The following is a 14,391-nucleotide window of genomic DNA, read 5'->3' as shown; positions in this document are numbered from 1 at the left end:
AATATAATAGTGGATTAATTTAGCAACAGGTTTGTGAAAGCTTGGGTGAATGAGTTTGCTTTAAGTGCAAAGGGCCAATTTCAGAGAGTAATTGCTGATGAAAGTCCCGTTATCAAACCTTCATTTGGTTTTCATTAGCTTTCATTGGGAGGAAACGCTAAACTATTAGATGAAAAGCAATTGTTGCTCGCAGTTATCTGACTACCATTGGAACAATCGAGTTAGCTGAACCTTTCCTCCCAGCTTCTTCCCTGCCTTTAGCCATTTGTGCTTCATTAGGCGGGCCCAGGTACCAACTATCCAACAGGCAATTGATTAGGAGATTTCAAAGAGCAACCACAAAGAAATGTTTGTTTTGAAGAACCACAAGCTATTCATCTTTAAAAAAGAGAAGAGGTGGGAAAAGCAACCAAACTACATTACAACTCAATTTAGAACTTTTTCCTTACTTTGTAATCTAAGGAGGGCAAAATCAATTTTCATCTCCGAGTACCATTTTCTCCTATTAGATTTCTCTACAGTGGGCTTTGCACAAATAATACTTGATTATTTCTGAGTCACTGCTGCTTAAAATCCACATTTATGAGCCATCATTTTTCTAGGTAAAAGCGAGGAAATTACAGAAAGTTCTTTGTGCCCTTATGTTCTCTTCCAGTGTTTTCGATTTAGCCAGCAGCTGCAGCAAAGCCTGCGATGATCTTCCCTCGGCACTTTTGACAGGACCAAAAATATGAAGCTTCACATAGACTACTTTTCATAAACTACTAGGAGTCCTTTTTCTTTTTGGCCAGCTGGTGGTTAGATAAAATATCGTTTGGGAAATAAATTGTCTGCAGAAATCCTGCTCGGATCAGCTGCAAATGTATCAGTTCGAGAAAAACAAACAAGAAGCACTTACCAGTTAATTTTCTGTGAGGAGAGAAGCTATTGGGATGCCTGGGTGTGACCTCCCCGCTGCAGTATGAAATGGAGGGTGGTTTTCACAAAGCTACGCTGTGCACTCTTTTTCCCTGTTTCCTCATTTGGCCTTTATCTGGCTTTTGAAATGACACTGTAGAGGAAAATGATGTTGGGTTTCATTTGAATGTGGTTCTTCCCTTGCTACACCACCCTCCATAAAAATGCATCATGTATTCTAGGAGAAAGTAAGCAACGAGCATACTGCACACATTATTTCTTTTGCTCAGCATGTTTGTCTGTGTGTAGCTGAGATTTGTTTTTTTGAATGGAAATCATGGCTATTGGCTGCAGTGCCGCAGGCTGAAAAGCAGTGATGGGGGAGGCACCCATTCCTCCTTTGTTTGGGTGGGCTTTTGCTTATGAAACAGTCAAGTTAAATTTCATTCCAACCATGGAATGAAAAGAACCTTAGAAATGTCAAAGGAGAGCTCTTCAAATGCACTGGGTTTTAGCGCATTTCTGAGAGCGAAGACTTGGAATCACATTATTAGAGGATGCATTTTAGTTTTATTTCTTTACCGAGGCAGGTTTTGAGAGGCAACTTTCCAGACTCTGAGGAAATTAAAGGTTGGATTTTTATCTCTTATCTCACCTGTGGGCCTGGCAGATAGGGACCCGTCTGTGTATCTGAAGCAGGACTCATAATTCAGAAATTCACAGAGCGAGAGTTGTGGAGACTGAAGGGAAGCAAGCCTTGATGTGTTTAGCTTCCCTCTGCAGGGCTAACTTGATTATTCTGGGAAGGTCTAACATCAGCTCGACTGTGTGATATTGGAAATCGAACGTTATTAGGTCCTGAAACCTTGTCAGGCCGTCTAATTGAACACTGTTCGAGGAGCACACGGTTTTGGATCTGACCACTGTGAAAGACTGCCGGGGAGCACCGTGTGCCTCCCCAAAATATGCCTCTTCGGCATAAGGATTATTTTGAGCTGATTATTTTTTTTTTGAAAGCTGCAGACACAGAAGCAGTTCTGCAACAGAGTAGAAGTTGCCCTTTTGTAAGGGAAATCTACATCTATAAAAGGAATTTACATGAGAAAGGAGGCCCGCATCTAGCGAGGAGGAGGGCTACTACTGGAGATCCTGCTTTCACCTGAGGGGCTCATCTGGCCATCAGGGCAACCTTTGTTTCCCAGACATTTCCTCTTCTTGAATTGCCTTCCAATCTCGCCAGGCCCCTATCCCCTTCCTTTGCTGAGGATCCTCTATAATCCTCCGTCTTTTGGCCACCATTTAAGGCTCCTGAATGTACATAATTAAAATTGCTTCCCCCCACCCCTCCTGTTAGTGTCTTTTTACATGGGGTCTTAGCCCAGGACAATGAAAGGCAGAAAGAAAATTCTTTTTCCTCCCCTCCAAGATCAAGTCTAGAAAATTTAAAGGGGTACCCTCTCTGTAGTGAGTAAGGGTAGGGTGGGAGCAAAGTGGAACAACCCTGGGGGATGGGGTAGGTACGCTTTTTCAAACTACAAATACCTTTTGCCCTGTAAGGATGTACACTCTCCCATTTGCCCCCAGTCCCCTCAGTCCACAGAAGTAACCACTATTCATAGTCTTGGCCTATTTCTCTCAGTAGGGTCCCAGCAGAGACACGCTCATTGAAGGAGGGAGCGAGTCATAGAGCTCTCTGCTGGGGACTCCTGTCTAGCCACCATCTCCCACGGCTTCGCATCCGCAATGTTACTATTTATTAATAGTTTTATGTTATTTTCTGTAACCACACAAAAGCACAATTTTATCCACAAAAGACACTTCAAGAACAATTTTGAGTCTTAATTGACATGTTTGGGTTTTGTTTTGTTTTTTCGAAAGTACATAAAGCTAGGTGGGGACAGTGAGACAAGGCCTTAGGATAGAAGAAGTGGCAGGAAAGCAACGAGGGGACTGCTTGTTACAGGGTGCAGCCAAGAGGGGGGACCCCAAATGGGCATTTGAAATGGGGTCCAGAACTCAAGGTGTCCAGGAGCTTTTAGGATGTCCTTACCACCGCCCCCCCTCAGGTGTGGGTTGGGGGAAGCGACAAATGGAGCAGGGCCATTGAGAGCTGTTTTGCATAGCAACAGCCTTGCAGCTAACCTCTGGTGTGGTCATTTAACATACGTATAGCCTTTGGCTGGTCACTTAGATATGTTAAATAGCTGTGGCCCTGCTCTGAGCCAGGGGAATGGGAGTAACTGGGGGGCAGATTCCCTGGGTTACAATGTAGCGCCTGCGTGGGAGCTTGGAGAAGACTGACTCCAAGACATGGGACCACACCTGCCCAGACCCACAATGGCAGCCAGAAAAGCTGGAAAGGATGGGAGACTGAGGGCAAGTGTGGCCGAGTGTGGGAGGAGTCGGCAATGGGGCTGCAGAGGAGTATTGGCGTGGGGATTTAAACCCAGGCACGGCAGCCATTGAAGGGAGAACCACACAGCTTTAGCAGACTGGAGACTCCCACAGCCTTGAGAGAGAGAATCACCACTGGGATTTAGCAGAAAATCACCACTAGGCTTTGGCAGAGTGGTGACCCCCCTCCCTGCAGCTTTGTGGAGAGATCCACGCGGTTTCGCCAGAGTGCAGACCCCTCTAGGTAGAAGAGGACCATGTGGCTTTGGGGAGCTCCTTTTGGCCGCACGGCCTGGGAAGCAGGAGAGACTTTGCCTGGAAGAAGGGTGAAAGAACTCTTACCAGTAGGCCATGAGAAGGTGCCGCATGGCTTTGGATTAATTGGAGAGCGACACAGCTGATGGTGCCAGGAGGCCCCCCAGCCGACACGAATTACTGGGAAGAATCGAGGGCTGCCTGAGCCACGGACTTCTATTTCCTTTCCTGAGATACGGTACCCCAGACTGGGCAAGGGGGGAAGGAAGGACTGTGTGTATTAGTGGGTGTTTTAAGGGACTTTGGGATTTTGATGAAGATATTAGGTCACTACTTTAAGTTTGTATAGCATTAAATAAACATTCCCTTTTCACAAATCTCTGGCATTGAGAGACGTCTTTCCTATAGGCAGCGGACATAACGAACCTGGAGCTTCCTTTCAGGTAATAGTATATCGTTCCAGGTCCCCCCCATGTTGCTTTGTAACATGCTCACTGAGAAGTCGAGAAACGGGGGCCTTGGAGACAGGTTCAGGGGGTTAGCCCAGGGTGAGCTGCCACTACCCATTGCTCCCTTGGTTGCAAGTCTCGTGGAGACCCTTAGCGTTTAGGAGATGCGTACCTGAGAGGGGAGAAAGGCATGGGTGTGCTACTGGGGACCAGACTGCCTTTTTTTTTAACATGGTTTTGAGTTTATTTTTGGTAATAGAACAGGAAAAACATTGAGAGGCAAAGGATAGAAAAAGGCGAGAAATTACACCCGAGCAAGGATTTACCATGTGCGAAGTATAGTTTAAGCACAGTACACGCTGAAACTCAAGAATATACATTTTTATGTTTTACCTACCTCCTAAAATAATAGAGTTGAAACATAGGATTACTTAGCTCTGAAACTGCCTCCCTTCCCAAATTAGGAAGAGTGCATAAAACCTCTTGGCTGTGCATTTCAGGAGCTCCCCTAGGATATACACACACCGGTATATGTATCTCTTACAGCTGATCCCATTATTCAAAAGTAGTTGAAGCTGAAGTGCTCAGAAGTGCTAGAGGTAACTTACCTGCAAGCTGGGAACGCAAGGGATGCAGTGTACTTCAGCCAAGCTGTTGGGTGGTACCTTGGTTAAGCTGGTGAGTCAGGTCTTTGGAGATCCTTTAAGAGAGACTACTGTTAAGCTGAGAGCTGGGATTCAGCCCCTGGCACTGACCCTAAATGCTAAGTATATAGCACATAGAGATGGTATGCAGAGAACAAGTTAACAATAAAGGTTTCTGTGTAATCCAGGGCTCTGGTGAGGTGGCTGTGCCCTGAAGGGTTTGGAAAAGGAGATAACTCTGAGATTTCAAAGGTGATGTTATCTTGTATGCCAAAAGACAACAAACAGGCTCACTTAAGATCAAGATTGACCTTTGTCAAGGAAGCTACAGGCCTAGGACAGGACTGCCCACCATGACCCGCTTTTAGTTAAGAATTACCTTCAGGCCCTCCTACGGGGGTGGTTATTTTTAGTCTCTGAGTTTGCAGGGCCCACTGTTCTAGCCTCCCCTGAGTTTCTCAGGTTTTGTATGTGGTAATAGGACCAAAGCCCCTTTCTCGGGCCCCTTTTCCCAGAGCTGGCTGGACCCCGTGCAGCATGACTGACCCTGATTGTTTTATGAGCCTTTATCCTCAGGACTAGAAAACTACTGGAAGCGCCCTGAAGGCGCAGAGACTCCAGGAACTAATGAAGCAGGGCAAACCGGACCACAACGACTGGACCCTGCGCCCAAAGTTAACATCGAGCGAGACAAGCTGCAGCCCAGCGGAAGCATCCTGCTCTACCACCGCCCCCTCACAGGATGAAAACTCACAGCCGCTGTCCCTCAGAGCTGGTCAGGGCTCGTGCTGGCCCATTTCTCCACACCTAGCCCTTTCCTTCTCTTGGGACAGTGAAAATAAAAAAACTTTGCTTTTGGCACTTCTCTTTGTGAATTGTTTCACAGTGCACATCACTGACCACCCTAACGTGTGGCCCCCTTTTTTTTTCTTTTTTTGATTTTTTTTAACCCTCATCTGAAGATATTTTTTTTTCCACCGCTTTGAGAGAAAGAGAAAGAAACATTGATATGAGAGAGAAACATGTATTGGTTGCCTCCAATATGTTCCTCGACCAGCCATCAAAGCCATAATCTAGGTATGTTCCCTGAGTGGGGATCAAACTGGCAACTTTTTGGTTTACAGGGTGACACTCCAACCAACTGAGCCACACAGGCCAGGGCATGTGGCCCCCCTTTCATCCACACTTCTCTTTTTGGTCATGAATCAATCCAAAGGATGCATTAGTGACCAAGCTCTTGGTTGGATAATGTGCTCTCACAGGGCTAGGGAAGTACATTCCTAGGAAGCCCCTTTTCCCCCCTTATTAGTTGTTGGTTCTTTCCATTGTTTCACCATTTCCCCAACCAGGCACCAAATTTTAATAACAATTCTACCCATCTCCTTTCTCACCTGTTCTGCAAGTTTCATCCTTTGTAGAAAGCCCTTTGCTTTTCTCAGCAAAGCTCACGATGCTTTCCCTTGAAACCCTTACCCACTGTGATGGGTGTGCAAACTACACACTATGGGATGGCATCAAAGCCCTGGGACTGCTGTAGGCACAGAAGCGACACTGGCTCTTCAAAGGACATCTCAAGCCACCTCTATGGTATTAAACAAGCAGCACCCCTTCCCCTTCCCACCTGAACCCCACGGTCAGATGTGATGGGGGCTGGTACTCAGGAGAGTTAATTCTTGTCATCTTTGTCATCATCCTCCGAGGGGTAGGGATGCCATGTCAGCCTTTCCTTAGAAGGTTATGAGAACCCCGGGGGCGCTTGCTTTAGCTTCCTGGGCAAGGCCCAGGCCCGTCAGCCTCATCAGAGCTTTCCCATTTCACCGGGACCGTGAGTTCTCCCCTGGAGCTAGAGCACTAGTAACCCCTTCCAGCTCCACACCCCAGGCAAAGCCTTGCAGGCTTTCTGACTCTTTTCTTCTTCTTTGGTTTGCTCTCCTCTCCCTCACCTTTGGAATCAGAGTCAGCTTTGTGCTCGCCTGCCTGTGTCATGTGTGCTATTTACTGTACCTGCAGAAGGTCAGCAATAAGGTTGGGGCAATTCAGGCTCCATCCCTAGAGTCTTAGTGTCACCAGTTGTCTTGCTGAAATGGTGGACCATTGGGGATGGGGTGAGGCTGTAACCTTGGATAGAAGTCTAGCCTGTCTATTGTCCTTTTGCATGTAAAATACCAAGCTTTTGAAATGTTCGAGTAATATCCCTTTCCAGACCCTTCAGGGCACACCTACCTCACCTGATCCTGAGCTCACAGACCCTCTAATAGTTATCTGATTCCCTGAATAGCATCTCTATTCAATGTTAATGTTAATTATTTACTGTAAATGTAAATGTTAATTATTTACCATAAATGTAAATATTTATGCTGTAAATGTTACTTATTAACTATCTTATGCCAATGTAAAAAAAGTATGTATCTTCTTGTTTTAGTTTTTATCCAGTTCCAGGAATGCCCCCCATGCTTTCTCCGCCCCCTTAATCTTCCACCAGTGGATTTCATGGAATCCTCCTTAGGTCTTCTTCCTTTATTCTAATGAATAAAATAAGCTGCAAAACTGCAATTCTCTGGAGCATTTTCTCAATCTGTTGAGATTTTGCTCCCAGGTTTGGAGGTTTCTTATGTTGACAAGATTTATTTTTGGTAATGATCATTTCTCTTTTAGCTGTTGCTGTTTGTACAACAAGAAAAAATCAGCCCAGAACATAGCACTGGAAAACAGATAGTATACAGATGGACAAATTTTAAGTAAAAGAAACCGTCTTGTGAAAAATGAAAAGACTTAATTGCTTTTCCATTTTTCCCCTCTTCTCATACAGGGAGTTGATGGCCTCCTGCCTCTTCAGGGTAGGCAGGACTGAAGATTAGACTGTTGGGGCCTTGACTGGGTTGAACAGTGAGGCTGGAACCATGAAAGCTTTTCCTAGGCACTGAAACGGGACTCACAGTTGCAGACTCAGTGTCTCTGGGAGGTCACATGGAGAAGCCGTGCCAACCTGGCCACACTGGGCAGCATTCATGCCTCTTAACCCAGTGAATTCTTAAAAGCCACTGAGGACAAAGCCTTTTCCACATTCTTTTAATTCTGAATGGCCCCTGCAGGAACTGAGCCTTAAGGATGCTGAGTAAATCTGTTAGAGGATTTAGCTCTACTTCTTTTTAATTAAGATACACAAAGCTCTAATTACCTGCGGAAATGTGGGGAACAGCTTCTATTGTTATCTCTAATTTGAATAAACCTTCCCTTTTAATATGCCAAATGCCAAATCAAATGAGGTCCACACAGGATTTAGACTGGTTTTCTTAACTAAACCTCAGATTCTCAGGGCAGGAAGCTCTTAGAACGCAAAGCAAACACTCACCTCTGGCAAGGTGCTTGTGGGGGCCGCCGCAGGGTGGGATGTGGGCAGAAGCTTCGAGTTCTGTTTTCTGAATCTTTGTGGCTAATAATTTCTCTGAAAGATCTGGTTGCAGCTACCCTGAGTCTTGGAAAAAGTATTTCCTCTTTTTTGGTAACCAAGGGAGGTCAATAATCGTTTAACTGACTGCTCTAGGAAAAGAAATGTGGTTTGCCGGTGGTTAAATAAATCTGGTGTGTGTCACTTAGTCAACAGGCATCTGGGTGACACCATCCTTGGCCCTGGCTCAAGGGAAAGGGTTGCTTTGGGATTCCAGGCCACTCCCAACTACTTACTCTAATTATGTGACTTTTCTTGTTAGAGTGCAGATTATGGTTATGATGTAAGTGTTTCTGGATTTTTCTAAAATGTCACAGTTTTGAGACAGGGAACGTTTCAGAGAATGAAGCACGACCTGCATTTTTCATAAGAAGTGGTAGGTAGCCTGGGGCATACGCCGCAGCTGCTGGTGTGTTCTGTTGGCGCAGCACAGTGTTTTCTGGAGTTTAAATTAATTTCTGTCATTTACAAATCAGGAGAGCTTACACAGCCACCTCCTTATCAGATCCTCCTGAGAGAAAACCTGCCAGATCTGGTAACAACGGGCCTGTGTCCCCGTCCCTCGAGGACACAGCTGGAGGAGGCTGAGTGCACACTCCCACCTGCCTACGTGACCTTCCAGTGCCACACCTTTCTCCCCTGCCTCGTGTCCCTTTCTCATCCTTTCCCTGTTGAGTTTCTCCAATTTAGGAACATTGAGAACACAGAAAGCTGTCATCGGACAACATTTTTATTGCCTAAAGTATCTCAGATTTGCTTATTTAAAAAATATGAATCTCAGTCCTGGTTGGTGTGACTCAGTGGAGTGAATGCTGGTCTGTGGACCAAAATGTTGCCGGTTTGATTTCCGGTCAGATCACATGCAATGTTTCTTTCCCTCTCTCTAAAAATAAAGAAAGAAAGAAAGAAAGAAAGAAAGAAAAAGAAAAAGAAATAAATAAAATCTTTAAGAAAATAAAAAATACGAATCTCCTAGTAAAACCTGAATGCGTTACACAATACGATTAAATTGACATAGCCTATGTAACCGCCTGAGCTACGGAATCACGGTGTGCCAATGCAGGTGCAATGGGTCGTGACCTGCCCAGTGCAGGCGATGAGAGAGTGCACTCTCGGTAGGGGATTTAAAAACAGGAATAAAACCAAGTACAGCTCTTCTGCTTTTATGTGTTGGCAATTCTAAACAAGGTCAGTGAGGAAACACTCCTTCCCCCAAAAAAGTCTTTTGCTGGCTTAGTCAAGACCAGGTAGCAGTGTTGGTTAGAGCATTGTCCCTATACACCATGGTTACAGGGTCAATCCCCCGTCAGGTCACATACAAGAATCAACCAATGAATGAATAAGTAAGTGGAACAGCAGGTCAGTGTTTTTCTCTCTCTCTCCCCCTTTCTGTCAATCAATAAATTAAAACTTTATCTATTTTTTAATAAATAACATTTTAAAAAAATCTTTTGTTGGCTTAAATTCTAAAAATATTGCAAATTCTTATGTATGCCACTTCTATATGATTATGTATATAATATTTATTTATTATTTTAAAAATTTATTATACTTTTGTCACAGTATGGACCCAGGGGTGGGGGTACAAAATACTATTGCCAAATGCACACCCCCTTTCCTGGGGTCCCCCTGTACTTGGTTCGCCTTGCCCTCCACCAGAGATTTATGGCTCTCAATGCCAGAGATCAGCGAAAAGGAAAGGAATTATTTATTCAAAAATTATACAGACTTAAGAGTAATGACTTAATGTCTTCATTAAAATCCCAAAGTCCCTTAAAATATCCACAAACACACACAGTCCTTCCTTCCCCCTTTTGCCCAGTCCAGGGTACCCTGTTTCAGGAAAAGAAATAGAAGTCCATGGCTCAGGTAGCCCCTGGTTCTTCCCAGTAATCTGTGCTCAGCTGGCAGGCTTCCCTTGGTTCCCAGCACCATCAACCATGTCACCACCGTGATCTCCAGTTCTTAATCCAAAACCACGTGGCACCTTCTCATGGCCCACCAGCGAGAGTCCTTTCACCCCTTTCCTTTCTGCACATCTCCCCTGCATTCTTCCAAACTGCTAAGAGAGAGCCCTCATCACTGCTACATCTTGCTTTCCAGCTTCCTAACCTGTATAGCAAAGGGAGTGCCAAAGCCCCTGAGTCCCCCTCTCTCCAAAGCCAATTGGTTCTTCCTCGTGTGGCTGCCATGTCAGGGTTTAAATCCCAGTGCCAATCTCCCTCTGCAGTCTCATTTTCGACTCCTCCCACAATCAGCTGCACCTGCCAGCCTTCCCATATTTTTCCAGCTTCTCTGGGCTGCCATAGTAAGTCCAGGCAGGTGTGGCCCCATTGCATGGAGCGGATCATCTCCAAGCTCTCACGCAGGCACTGTCAACAGGGGGAGTTGCCTCCCAGTTACATCCTGAGTGGAAATCACTCCCATCTCCCTGGCTCAAAGCATAGCCACAGCTATTTAGCATATCCATCGAACCAGTTAAAAGTTACAGATATGTTAAATGACCATTCCTGAGGTTATCTGCAAAACTGCTGCTATGCAGAACAACTCTCAATGGCCCTGCTCTATGTGTCCCAACCCCCAGGTCAGACCTGTGGGGGTGAGGACATCCTATATTTTTACTACTTCCTGGACACTCTGAGTTCTGGACCCCATTACAAATTCCTTTTTTGGGGGGGGTCCCCTGGCTGCACTCTGTTACACTTTATCTGCCATTCTATTACCGTTTATCCACCTGTACCCTCTTTCACCTCCACCCACCCCCTCCCCCACTATAATCATACTGCTGTTTCCACAAGTTCTTTTAAAATTTATTTTTTAATAGACACATGTGTGTTACATAAAAGTTAATTTCTTATTTTCATATGTGTTACCTATTCTTTAATGGACCATGTATTTTACATGGAAGGCCACTGAAAAACCCGCCCACTGGTAGAGTCACCCTGGCACCACCCATGGACTCAGTTAACCTTTTTTTTTCAGATTTAATTGGGAATGGCTCTAACTGTTGGTTGAGTTTGTGTTCCCCTGCATGTAAACAAGAGATCTGGAATACACAGGAATGGCACAACCATGGTGAAGACGAGGAAACAGACCTTAAGGCATTTCAACTTCTTTATTCCATGTCACCAACTGGAGTTCCTAGTTTTAAACTTAAGATGTTACATGGTGAGACCAAGGGTAAACTACAAGGCATGCCACCTTTTGTATGGCACATGCAAGTTTAGTCCACAAACTGTTAAGAACAAAATTTGGGTAATATTTTTTTAATTAAAATTCATTTAAAAATTGTTTTAGAATGAAAGACTGATTCAAGAAGTAAAAGCACCACAGCAGTGATGTGATTTAATAGTTGCCTAAATCGTATCTTCTGCAGACATATCAGTTTTATTAAAATTCAGTTATTAATTGCTGATATAGAAGAGAAAGAGGATCTTTTTCCCCTATCCATCTAAGTGGGGACCCTGTAACAAAAGAAACAGAATAACCAAAGAAAAGCATATAAATTTATTTAATATACATCTTACAGGACACAGGAGCCTTCACAAGGAAATGAGGATCTGAGGAAACCACTAAACCTGAGTGTTTTTATGTTAGGTTTGACGGTGAGTAGAAAATTGTGAAAAAATGCGATTGGACAAAAAAAGGGTTTGAGCTAAGTATAGTAAATGGGGGGAAACAGCAAGGCTTGTTTATTCAAATTCCTCTTGGCACCTGGGAGATAAGGATGGTCTTTTCCTGGGATGTAGATAAGGCACCTCTCACAGGAGAGTCTAGGACCTGCTTCAGGAGAAGCCAGGAGGTTCTCCCTGCACCTGCTGTTTCTCAAATTCCTTCAGCTTAAAAAATATTCAATATGTCCAGGTACCTATTTTGGGGTAGTATGTTTTGAGCCCTGTCACTGGATAATTATTTGAATAAAATATTATATCAGACTGTAACCAAGGAATCTACAGTGAAATTGTTTGATATAAAAACTATTGAAGAAATAGTTGTTCATTTTTTTCTTTTTGTACTGTATTATTTATTTTTTTCATTTTGTTTCCTGGTGTAATTAAATAGACAAAGGTTCAGTAAATAAAAATTCTCACCATCCGCATTTCTTTTTGTTTCATTTCATGATATCACTGAAAATAATTTGGTCATACCTGGATGGTGTGGCTTAGTTGATTGAGTGCCATCTGCAAACCAATGGATCATTGGTTCAATTCCCAGTCACAGCACATGCCTGGGTTGCGGACCAGGTCCCCAGTAGGGAACACGTAAGAGGCAACCACACATTGATGTGTTTTTTTCTCCCTCTTTCCCTACCTTCCCTTCTGTCTAAAAATAAATAAGTAACATTTTTGAGAAAACAATTTGGTCATATAGAGGAGGAGAGTTACTAAAAATTGATCTGGTCCAGCTGTCAAGGTACAGGCACACCATTGCTATGGCACACCAGTGTTATGGCACACAGGGACCATCAAGGTAATTGGTGTAGGAGAGGAAAAAGTTTTCCTCTATTTTCTTTGGTTCTGTAGCAGGGGGTCTGTGAATTAAACTGGAAAAAAGATAGATTAACAGGAGAAAAGATTTATTTCTCATGGAACTTTACAAAAAGAAGTTAAAACCCAAAGAAGCAGTTAGGAGCTTCCAAACAATTTTAGCAAATGTCAATAAATTGTACAGAAGTGACTAGACTAAAGAAAGTGGTGGCCGTGCTTCTAGGGCTGATATACAATGAGGCCTGTCCAGAAAAAGTTCAGCCATAACGAGAATGGTTTGCATGACATTGGTGGATCCTGGCAGCCAAGGACAGTGGACTGGAATGTGTATGTGTGAACAATGATGACTTCACTGCACTAGTCAGTGGGGGCGGTAGATGTAGTTGGGTGAGCATGGGTACTGTGGCTGTTACATTCAGAACTGAGCGAGTAGAGCAACAAATCTGCATCAAATTTTGCATTAAACTTGAACATTCTTCCATGGAAACTATTTGGATAATTCAGAAGGACACCGTTATGGGCAACTGGTGAGTGGCAGCTTCATCATGACAGTGCATCTGCTCATGCTTCACGTCTCATGCAGAGGTTTTTTGGCAAAACTTCAAATCACCCAGGTGACTCAGCCTCCCTATACCTGGAGTGCCTATACATTTGGCACCCTGCAGCTTCCAGTTTTTTCTAAAACTAAAATCATCTTTGAAAGGAAAGAAATTTCAGACCATCAATGAGATTCAGGGGAAAAGGATAGTGTAGCTGATGGTGATTGAGAGAACAGTGTGAGGTCCCCAAGTGCCTACTTTGAAGGGGACTGAAGTGACATTTTACTATGTACAATGTTTCCTGTATCTTGTATCTTCAATAAATGTCTCTATTTTTCATAGCGTGTGGCTGGATACTTTCTGGACAGACCATTTTGTATGCAGGAAGGTAACAACTAAGGAAACCTATGATGGATAAAAGGTCTTAGTAGGTGGTATGGTCTGTTTGTTTGCCTCCCAAATTCCTATGTTAAATCCTAACCCCCCCCCCAAAAGGGAGGGCAGAGTACCCCTCCTATGTCTCTGCCTTTTCTTAAAATTCCTTCAGCTCAAGATAATCTTTATGCCAAATATGCATATTTTAGGGTGACATATGCTGATTTCCTTAAATAACCTGAACTCCACAAGCTATGGTTTTGTTCACTGGGTTTATTCTGTTGGGTTAGGGGTATCTGTGTCAAATTCAAATTTTTTTTTTCCTTTTTACAAAACAATTGTGGTTAGAAAAAAATCACATAAGACTCATCATCGTCATTATTTTTAAGTACACAGTTCAGCAGTTCCATATTTACATTGTCCTAAAATACATCTCCAGAACTTTTTAATCTTCCAAATGTGCAACCCTATACCCATTCAACAAGAACGCCTGTTTTTGTACTGAGCCTTTAAAGAAATTGCACCCGACAGGTCAGTCAAGGGAGAGCAGCAAGCCTAGTCCCCAGCACGAAGCAGGGCAGAGTGAGGAGCAGGGGAATGAACTTCCTACTGGATAGAAAGGACAGTACAAGCCAGTCCTGACGGGGACAGTCGGATTTGCCAGGAGTGGCAGAAGTCCAGGTGGAGGTCCTGGAGAGGCTAGAAAGGGACCTAGGTCATTATTTTTTTTAAGAGCTGAGTCCTTAAAGATGCTTGGTATCCTTGCACTGAAGCTGTCCTTGGAATGAGGCGTCTGCTGCTTGTGTAGCTTCATCGCTCTGCAGCCAATGTCACGCCGTAACATCTTCCACCCACTCATTCAGAGTGACTTTTCAAATAGTAACTTTTTTCAATTACATTATT

At 43.9% G+C, this 14,391-nt stretch overlaps 1 protein-coding gene and 1 pseudogene across 4 annotated transcripts in view; one reads left to right on the top strand and one right to left on the bottom strand.

The window, feature by feature from the left end:
• The window catches only part of GPR1 (G protein-coupled receptor 1), a 76,652-nt gene that overhangs the window by 36,608 nt on the left and 25,653 nt on the right, over positions 1 to 14,391 (bottom strand). For 2 of the 4 annotated variants that reach the window (XM_036022984.1, XM_036022987.1), the window contains exons 1-3: positions 7,992 to 8,269; positions 4,604 to 4,695; positions 899 to 1,051 (exon numbers count right to left, since the gene is read on the bottom strand). The gene's annotated coding sequence lies outside the window, so the exon portion shown is untranslated. Of the gene's footprint in view, positions 1 to 898; positions 1,052 to 4,603; positions 4,696 to 7,991; positions 8,271 to 14,391 lie in introns of those variants that run through there. The other 2 variants (XM_036022986.1, XM_036022985.1) reach the window with 2 other exon arrangements.
• Positions 1 to 14,391, top strand: part of LOC114494777 — a 69,256-nt pseudogene that overhangs the window by 33,588 nt on the left and 21,277 nt on the right.

This window comes from Phyllostomus discolor, chromosome 4 (genome assembly GCF_004126475.2).
Source record: "Phyllostomus discolor isolate MPI-MPIP mPhyDis1 chromosome 4, mPhyDis1.pri.v3, whole genome shotgun sequence".
Lineage (NCBI taxonomy): Eukaryota > Metazoa > Chordata > Mammalia > Chiroptera > Phyllostomidae > Phyllostomus > Phyllostomus discolor.
This window is presented reverse-complemented; position numbering and strand designations above follow the sequence as displayed.